Below are 10,768 nucleotides of genomic sequence, written 5' to 3'. Positions count from 1 at the left end.
CTGCTTCTCACAGGTCTCCAATGAAGCCTAATGTTTGCAAAACAGCATGCTAGGTCCCAGCAAGAAAACCCTGGTTCTGCTGTGAGGTCAGAGCAGTGATGCTCCCCACACAGACCTCTTCCCACCATCCTTGGCCAACATCGCCTCCTCCATCTCCCAACTTGCCAGCTGCTCACCACTGCATTTGACAATCCACAGGCTTGTTTTCTTCTACCAGTGCCTCACACATCCAAAACACAGCTGCACCCTGCCTGGGATTCAGCAGAGCCAGCTAGGGCCCTGTCCTCCCGTACTTGAAACACCACTACCACTGAGCCCGAGTCCCTACAGCTATTCCTTTCCTACGCCGCATGTCAGCATCTGACCCCACCTCAGGTGTCCCGTCTGACACAGGGGCACAGAGGAGGGGGGCGGAGAGGGGGCCTGGCTAGCACCAGCCATGCAAAACCCTCCCCATCCCACCCTGCAGCTTCTCAGCTCTCCTCCTCCCAGCATACACACTGTGCTTTTCACCCATCTGATGGGGAAAAGGGTGGCTGTTCACGAAGAAAGTCTTGGAGGAGTTTTCCACAAGGTACATCTGCCATGCCTCTGCTCCCACAGCCCAGCTGCATTTATTTGCCTGGCACAATGAGGAAGGAAAAATCCTCCAAAACAAGCTGCCACGATGATCCACAAAAAAATAGAGCACAGGTTTTGGGAAAGATTTTACACTAGCTCACACACAGGTAGGAAGAATTAATTTAAAAAGAAAAAAAAAAAGAAAAAAAAAGAGGAGAGTAAGTGAATCTTTCAAGTGACCCTATCAAAGCAAAAATTTCTAGAGACCCATATTTTAGTTATATGGGAACTATTTATGGGAGGTGTTACCACCGCATGTACTAGTTACTGTATTACTTAGGTATGCAAAGGCTAATGCTATCAGGAAGACATACAACTTGCAATTGCCTACGCAGTAAATCTTCCAGTGGAGGGGAAGAGGAGTTTGCAACTTCAGTCATCGTTAATGCCCCATGATGTATCAGCACAGCTTTTAATTAAAACTACAGCGCAGGAGGGGTTTTTATTTCACTCCAAAGCAGGATGGGTGGTAACAATGAGAAGGGGATGGCTCTTTACTTATTAATTTGCAATGTTACTAGTACTCCTCCCACCAACATTCATCCGGTGCCCGAGAGCCATGGGGCTTATTACTTACAGGGCACGTTCTCTGCTGAGCCTGTGAGCTTGCTGCAGATCCTGCTCACAATGACCTGGCAAGGGAAGCTCAGGAATTTGGCATGTCCACGAAGCCCCATCTCGTGAGTCTTCAGGCAGAACATGACACTTCACTGTAAGCTCTGGGAATAAATGAAAAAATATGCTCCTGTCACATGTGTTGCCTTGAGGGAGCAAGAGTCCCAAAGTAAGGCAGACCTGCAGAATAGCAACTGTGAAGCCAAAAGCTACTGGAGGGGCACTCTGCAACTAATAATGTCTTCATGCGAGAGGGTGCTTGCATCTGCAATGCCCTATGGACAGATGTGGCCTCACGTCAGTGCACTGAAGGAAGCTGCACACATCGTGCCTTAGTTACATTAAGCGACATTGCCAGTTCATTTGGCCCAGAGCAGTGGAGGTTTTATGATTTTTTTTTTTTAATCTTAAGGATTTATAAAATCAAAGGCTGATTAATTTTCACCTTCCCTGCTAAAGAAACCCTAAGAGAAAACCCATCTTTTTACGTTCAATTGAGAGCCACCATGGAAAACCTTGGGGGTCAAAGCCCTGGTGTCAGCATCAGAGCAGCCAGCAGGACCCCACGAGGGGTCCCCGAGTCACCTCCTGCCAACTGTGAAGGGCAAAAAGCCCACTTGTATCACTTTGAGGACAGAGATCTTTGTCTGGATGCTGGGGAGGAGGCAGCAACATCAGACTCACTCTCAGTGTCCTCACTGCTGGCAGAGGAGCTCTGGGGTCAGTGCTCTCCTCACCCTGGCTGCCAGACAAATTTGAGGCCCATCACTCCTGGACTGTCACAGGCTGCGGTGCTGCTCCAGGTGTGACTGTGTCTGGAAACGTGTGGCCCATATCTGACAGTGTCCATATGCAAAGTGATGCCTGGGATAATGTGGGTCCTCTGTTTGGTCAAGCAGGTGTCTCATCAGGCATGATTTCCAGCCACTCTCCCCAGGCGCTGGCGCTGGGGCTTCCCGCTGCCTCACAGGCCCTTTTGTGCATCACTTCCAAAGCAAAGCCTGTCATATCCATCCACATGACAAAGCTTCACATCAGCGCTCATTTAGGTCCTTTCCTCTGGTTCTGACAAATGCCATTCAGCACAACACAGCTGGAAAGATGATTTTGAAGCCCGCTGTGTCAGGCTTGCTGCCTCCCCCTGTTCTGCCTTCCCTTATGCTCCTCCCTTCTTGACAGCAGCAAACATGAGCAGTTTGTCTCCATGTTTATTGCTTTCTCAGCACCCTGTCCCCTCCAGAGCTATCATTGCTGCTTTCGTGGGACGCCAGAGCATTAGGGAACTATGTCAAACATTATCAGTCCTGGTTAGATTTTCAAACACTCCCACTTCACTTTTTCCATGCTGTTGTCAGGGAACAGCTCCCTGTAACAACCAAACCGGTCACTTTTTCTTGTTTTAAATGCATTCTTGAAAGCTTTTATCTGCCTCAATGGCTGCAAGAACATGGCAAAAGGTGAAGCAGAGTTGTGCCAACCAGCTCAGCCAAACCTTGTCCCCCTATTTATGCCCCCTTGCTTCTCTAACTTACATCAGTTGTTTTTTTACCAGGCTAAAGCCTATGGGGCCAGGCTTGGAGCAACATTTTTTCCCACGTTTTTACACCACCTGTAATGAGGTAGTAGACCATGACTAGGGCTCTCAATGATACAGTAATACACACAGCTCACACTCAGATCACAGCCTTCTAGTTTATAAAGCAAATGTAAAGAAATTCCTTTCAACAGCTATAGGAGAAATTTTAGGTTGTTGCTTGCCATCAGTCCCATGTAGGACTATGTAAACAGCCATTATTGACATCGGCTTTGCCTTTTCCCTGGGTTAAATCACAAGGACTAGGGTTTTCAAGCTGAAATTGGCTCTCCAGGATGCAGTATATGGCCAGTCCCTGTCACTGTTGTTATTTTAGAAGACTACAAGTATTCTTTGCTTGAAGCTCTATATTAAAGCCCTCAGTGAACTATGCATCTACTTCAGACTGACATTCAATTCCCAGTACTGAAATACAATGAGCTAGTGAAAGGCCTCGGATGCAATGCTCCCTGGTTCTGATGTGCTATGAGTCCCAGGGCATTGCACTGTGCCCTGCAGAGCACACAGGGAGCGTTTTGGTTGTCCCTTAGGGCATAATTAGCTAAATACATACAAGTAGTATTACAAGCCAGCAATACTTATGTGTTTTTCAATTCTCATTTATCTACAGAAAGAGTCAGCTTGCATTGGTCACTACAGCCCACAAGCTACTTGCTGAAATTGGTGCATGCAGCATGACTGGAGTACTGGAGAGGAAGGAAACAGCTGCTTCCAGAAGAATCTCAACAAGAACAAGCAGTTGTGTGTTAGACGTTTAGAGACAAACCAACTACTAGCCTTCTACAACCTGAGGAAAGCTCTAGAGGTCAATGCAGCTGCCATGAATCCTGCTATGGCAACAAAATACATTTAAAAATGTGTAAAAAAAAAATTCTAAAGAGGGTTAACCGGAACCATAGAATAGAAGAATCGATTTCTGTCTTCCCAGGCACATCACACATTGCTTTCAGGAGATCCTGGAAACTAAAAATCCAACTAGAAATGGCTGTGTTTAAAGACAAATTGGAAAGTAAGTGAATATTGGGGCCTCCTAAGTTCACAGCTAGAGTTTACTCTGAATTTGAGCATAGTAGAGAAATCCTGATAAGATGACCTTGACTAGTCTTTTTTTTTTTAATTACTAAATTTTGTCTACCCCTTTCATATGGGATGGATTATTTATTAAAAAAACCCCAAATCCTTCCTTATATGAATCAGTACTATGTACTATATACAGCTTGAATAACAGGCATGTGCATACTCAGACTAAAGAAAGTAGCAGTAATGAAGAGAAGCCTCATGAGGAGCCTGGCCCACTGTGCTCTGTGCTTTGAGATCCCAGAAGAAAAGGCACTGCAGTCAGTAGGTGACATTCTGATGTTCAGATAAAAGGGACTTACTGAGGTGGTTAAGAATCTCGCAGGTGCCCAAGAAAATTAAGAGATACCAGCTTGAAATTGTTTTCTGTTCACTCCCACACAGCAGACTGTATTCCACCTTATTCTTCCCAAGAGTCTCTTGTGCCCTGGAAATCACAGTTACATAAAATTTCTCATTATACCTGCTTTATTAGGCAGAGGAGTTAGTAAACTTATCAAAACGTAAGCCCAGTCTGACATTTTGATTGCAAATCCCTTCAAACGATCAATTCTGAAGCTCTGCTCACACTGCGATCGCAGCAAGATGCAGAAACGCTATCTGCTCCAAAACAGACCATCAGTCTTCCCATTTTTCTCTTGATTGTGGCTTTGTTACAGTCCTACATTGTCCCTTCTGAGTAGTTTTGGAGTAAAACAGCTTTAAATGAGTGTTTGAGGCTGAAGGACTACTCTCCAGGTCTCAGCCAGCCAGGGGGTCCAACTCGCTCCCTCCTTCCCTCCCAAGCAGCCTGCACACAAGGTTCAGCTTAGGTTGTCTCCTGTGGCTGAAAAATACAGAACACTGTTTGCTACAGCAACTGAGTAGAACTCTGCTACTATAATGAGTTACATATGCAAGCCCCCAAGCCCTTACTAAGGGAGCATTAATTACACATTGTGAAAGATCAGCCAGCAAACTAGAAGGCGAGAATCTGATGTTTGCTGACATTCTGCTCTTGTGGGTTTATCTCAATGCAGGACTGTGGTGGAAAATATACATCTCCTTAGGCCAGACTGGGATGCCTCCAGCAAAGCTGCTACCTTTTCTCCTAAGAGAGAGGAAACAGCCAAGGCCTTTTGCTTGGCAGATCCATGGCCAAAGGAGTAGCCCAGGTGTGCCAGTGCAGGTAGAGGGAGCAGATGAGATCAGGGCTAGGATGTCCCTGAGCATCCACAGGCCAGCAGGCAACAAGAAAGAGCTGGTTTAGTGACCCAGCCGAAAGCTGGGACATGAGCCTGGTCCCTAGGTCTGTACTCAGACCTTCACACTGCCCAATTTACAGTCCCTCTGTACTGGGCCTCAGCTTCCCATGACCATGTCCTTGCAGTACAGCACTTCCTAGTCTCCTCCCAGACAGAGCTGGCCAGGGACCATTCCTAGTAAAGAAACCTTACCCAGATTGGAGTATTAAACTGCCACTGGAGAGCGACACACTTTAACACTAATGGCCATACTGTTGTGTGTTTGTAGGTCTTAAACACATTTAATTTACAGTCCATTGGCACTGGAACTGCAGTAACACAGGATGTGCAAAGGAACCAAGTTTTATGTAGGTCTCATCAAACCCTGGCCTGCACTAAACCAAAGTTCTTCACTTTGCAACCTCAGTCTGACAACCCCTTCTTGTCAGCCCACTGATGCTATGTGCAGCCCCACAGCCCCCATGGAGAAGGAGCTATTCTTGCCATGCTACTGGTGATGGTAGAGATCACCAGAGCTAGCAAGCAGCTGGAGGCAGTGCGACAGCTCCAAATACCTTCAATTTAATTGGACAATTTTTTATTCCAATACATCATCCTATTTTTAAGTCCATGTGCTGCAGAGCTTAAAGTTCAGAATACATAACTATCAGATATTGGAGAAAAAAAAACAGGAAGGCAGAAGAAGTCTGGAACCAGCAAACTTTTCCCACAGATGAAACCGTGTCTTCACTACATCAATCACACAGTAAAACAACAAGCACCAAAGTATTTTACTACTTGACATGAGATTCCAAAAATTTCACTGAGGTGCAGCAATTTCACTTCTCAGAATTACTGTCCCAGCCTCTCTTCAGATTCAGTATTTCTGCGTCCTTCAGAGCACGTTTACAAAGGTGGTATGGTTTTGTTGTTTCATTTGTTTTTTGGTGTTTTTTTTTCTTTTTTCTTTTTTTTCCTCCTCACAACAGTAGAAGACTGAAAGTTATTACTAGACTGCAAGCTAGAAATTGGTCTGTGGCAAAGCTGAGCCTCAACCAAAGAAAATACATCCGCTGTGCTGTAAATATGGCAACGAAAAAAAAATCATCATCTCACACACTCCAGATCCTTAAATTAATGGACACTGTCAAAATGCAGCTACAGGAAATGCTTTACTGTGTCTTTGTAATATGAATGACCTTAACTTTTCTGATAAGGACTTTAAATCAACACCATCGAGATGCACGTTTCAGAAGGTTTTTAGACCTGCTCAGGAACATCACCACAGATGAACCATTTTGCCTTTTGTGCCCCTACTCACTGTCAGCCCGGCTGCTGGTGCTTCAAGCACACACCGCTCTACTCATTATAAAGTGCATCTCACAAAAACTTAAGCAAAATAAAACAGCCTCTTTGGGCAAAGAGGCACAGCACACTCCAGCCAGCAGGAAAGGAACTGCTTGGGAAGAAAAGGAGTAAGCTCCACTCATTTCAGGAGAGATTTGAATAGTTTATTTTGCCCAATCAGAGCCCTTCAGCATAATGACACATTCATATACACATATATGAACATTTTTTCTGAAACATTAATGTATAATACATTTTAAATTTAAAATACCAGTTGCACAGGTATTTTTATTTACAAAAATATTCCATACTTAATTTTTTTAACTTTGTTATGATGACATAGTTCATTTCAAGTACATGTAAGTAAAATAACTCTATGCAATCTAACATGGTTGTGTTTGTAACAGTACAGTTTGCAGTTCATATGAAACTATATTTGTAGACAGATGGATTTGCAACCCTACCTAAAAATGCATATTCCAGTAATCACCCTCAGAAGAGCTAGTGGGGCTCAGCAAGACTTAACTGAAGAATAAGTTGCAATGAACAAAAAGAAAAAAACCCCACATGTACACACTACGATATACATAAACGAGAACTGCTACACATCAAGCATGCTTACCCACAAGTGGGCAACGTTAGAAAAATTTACTGATGTTTTTTTTATTTCCCCCCCCATGGTGCTGGTACAATGAACAGTAGCATAACTAGAAAGCAGCATGTTTTCCTAGTTCTAACCACTACAGATAGCAGAGCTCAGGTCTAAAATAACACAGTACTGCTTATTTACAATTCTGTTTTAAAAGGGAATATTTAAAACATGTTCCCACCCCTCTCCCTTTGCATCACCTGTTACTGAATGGTAGTGGTAATCCACATACAACTCCTTACATGTTTTCAACTGAAACAGTTTAACTTCTAGTTATTATTTGCCTGGTAAAACAACTTAGAGACTAACAAAAACAAATACAAGTGGCAAAGAAACCTACAGCTGTATGACAAACATTTCTAGGCGCTTTACATGAAAAATAACACTTTGGACTAACTTGACACTTTTCATTTGATTGTTCTATGTTTCTGTCTCATTTCTTTTTTTCCCCTTTTCTTTTTGTTTTAAATGAACACCCACATCTTTAAGCCTAAACTTTATAAAGGGTAAAAGAACCCAGAAACACAGTACACTCATCTGGCTTGAAACAGTAATAAAGTAGATGAGATCCAGCACATCTTTGTAACATGCATAAGAAGGAGAAATTGGCCCAGCTTAACTTAGCTTTTCAATGAAAACTGAAATAAAAACAGTTGAGTTGATTTGCCTTCACTACACGTTTTTTTTTCCTGTTTTACTTACTTCCTCCCCTCAAATAAAATTAATTTCTGTCTACAAAGTACTTGAAGATTTTGCGGTGGTAGCAAAGCTACCAACATCCACCCAAAAAGATTCACATAAATTAGACAGGAATTTGGCTAGAATGAAGAAAAGGTTCAACCAACAAGTTACCCTGCAACTCGGAGGGGAAGGCAAGGCACTGTGCACCTTTCCCCCTGCTCGAACTTCCTCTGCTATCAATGCCCACTCAGATTACGTTAAACCATGCTGAGAAAGAAGTGGGCACTTCAGCCACAGGCTGTAAGTTTTCCAATTCATGCCTGTTACACAAAAAGACCCCCCTGATTTACATGTAAAGAAAGAGCTGATGTATAATCAAGATTCGTACATTACTCAAAGAAAGTATCTATTGGACAAACCTCACTTCAATTTTGGGGAATTGTAAAAGGCAGGAATAGAGCTGAAAAAAGTCTTTCATGTGCATACCTAAAAAAATAATAAAATCATAGAAAACCAATCAGCCACAGACTACAGCTATTGAGAAAACTTACATTAGGTTAGTTTTCCAAATGCTCCAACTTCCATCTCCATAGTTAGGGAATTTTTTAAGAATGTTCAAAATGGGAGGGAAAAATAAGTATGATTATTTTCTGCAAAGCAAAATGGGCTATTTGTTTTCATTGCTTAGTAAATGTATCATCTCGATATGAGATATGAATGTATTCAATAAGCTTAAAACAACTTCTTCTATGGATAATATACATACTTTAAGTACTTTGACTTAAAAATTGAACATAAGTCTTTTTAAAATTAAAGGTAGAAGTGTACATATAAAAATTATTTAAAACTAAAAGTATATTCTTAAGCAGTATGTATAAATATAACAGATTTTATTTTATTATCTAGTAACAAATCTGAAAGTGTTGCAGTAATTTATAAACTGAATGCTGACACAGGATAAGTGCCTTTCATTAGATTCTATATTGTATATACTTGTATATACATATTTTGCTAAGAAAACACACATTCTAAATTATAGTCACATAATTAGCAAATGTGCCCAAAAGTAATCTGTTCTAAAGTCTTCACTGAATGTGTGTGTTTATATACAAATAATGAACCTGATCTGCACAAACGTAGAAACAAAATTAAGGAATAAAATACCATGATTGAATACCATTAAAGTGCAGGAAAAATTCAAGTTTAAAAGTTCAGGTAAGATCAGTGCCATTAATTAAGAAAAAAAAAAAGGAAAAGAGAAAAGGAAAATAAGAAAATGAACTTGCTTCCAAAAATCCTCCTTTGGATGTAGCTTTCTAACATCACCTGCCATGCAAGTACCACCTCAGGCAAAAATCTTTGCATAAAGACAGACAAGGAACACAGCTATATATTACTATATTTTATAACTGACTGCTGAAGAAAAATCACCAGAGATGCCTGTGGTGTAACACTTTCAGACTTATTTAGAATACAGGTATATTTACACATATCAACATTCAGAAGTTACAATTTGGCAGGACTAAGGTGAAGAAAAGCTTCTTCAGTTTACAGTTCCTAGTGAGACACACTACATACAAACAGATAGGTAGCAGCAGTTTCTTACACTTCCATAAAAAAAAGTAATAGCTCAATTGTATTTTATAGTTTTCCAGACACTCTAAAAAAGTTTCACATAACTAAAATGCTAGCAAAAAAACTGGGGTGCTTCCCCCCAAGAATTTCGATATACTTTGCTGTACAAAAGGTGCACCACCAATAGCATAATAAGATGCAATGATGCGCGTATGATCAACTTCCTTCCACAGAGAAGGAAAAAGGAACTGTTTAGGCTAAAATTGTACATAGCCCCTTTTATTGACCAAGAACCATTTGTGTATTCATCTCATGAGCATTTCATTAGTTTTCAAATCTAGAAGCATGCTCTGAACATATGCAACAGAAAAAAGATTCAACTATGATAAATTCTATAATATCAAGTAAGCCACTACTCTTCTTGTACTAGCAGATGGTCTTTCATTGCCTCTTACTATTTTGCTTGCTGGTGGGTTGTCAAATGCTTCTTGATGGGAAAGTTACATATGCTCTCCTCTCAAGCCAAGGGCATCTTCCATTGAACTGACACCATGATTCGCCGAAGTGTACTTTTGCCATCCTCTCCCCCAGAGCCTGCCCAGACTAATTTTCCAGGATTCTGTTGCTCTAAAATGCAGTTCATCTTCCCCAGGTCAAATAATCAGTTATCTCAATTTATAAAGGTGAGATAAGGAAGGGGACAAGTGTCAGCTAGGGTGTTTTGGTTTTGGACATGGTATGGACAGTAGTTTATCTAGTTTCCTCTACCTGGATTTTTAATAAAATGGTGTTAACTTAAATACACATTAATTAGACACTTAAAAAAATAAACATGCAGAGGCAAAAACTGTGTGGCAAGATGAAAGTAACTGGCGTTAACATTGCCCTAGCAGGTATGGGACAGAGCCATCAAGAAATCATAATGCTGACTGTTCAAACTGTCACATTCTAATTTGTTAAAGTCTTTCAACAGTGGACATGGTATGGCATGCCCTCATACTGCCAACAGGATCCACTCATCTTTTTAAATTGGATGTTACTATACATCAGAAAATTTATCGATTTGTGCTTCAAAGCCCAAACATATTTGCCTTTCATTTGAAAAATGAATTAAGAACCATTAGTAACTTCAATATTTTGCATCTTTTAAGTATTTTGTAAGGTTGCCTTATCTATGTACCTGCAACATCGCTTTACAGTACAAATATAACCAAGGTTTTGCTCTGGGAACATTTAGAAAGTGTGCCAACAAACCACACAGAATGTGATGCTTGGAGAAGCAAACCCAAATTATTCATTTCAGACAACGCAGACCTATCAGCTTCTAAGTACTCCCTTTCATAAAACAAAACCGTTCAGTAACTATTCCCGCTTTGAGGAAAAAAA

This window comes from Antrostomus carolinensis, unplaced genomic scaffold, assembly GCF_000700745.2.
Source record: "Antrostomus carolinensis isolate BGI_N321 unplaced genomic scaffold, ASM70074v2 scaffold13101, whole genome shotgun sequence".
Lineage (NCBI taxonomy): Eukaryota > Metazoa > Chordata > Aves > Caprimulgiformes > Caprimulgidae > Antrostomus > Antrostomus carolinensis.
Note: the sequence above shows the minus strand (reverse complement) of the source record.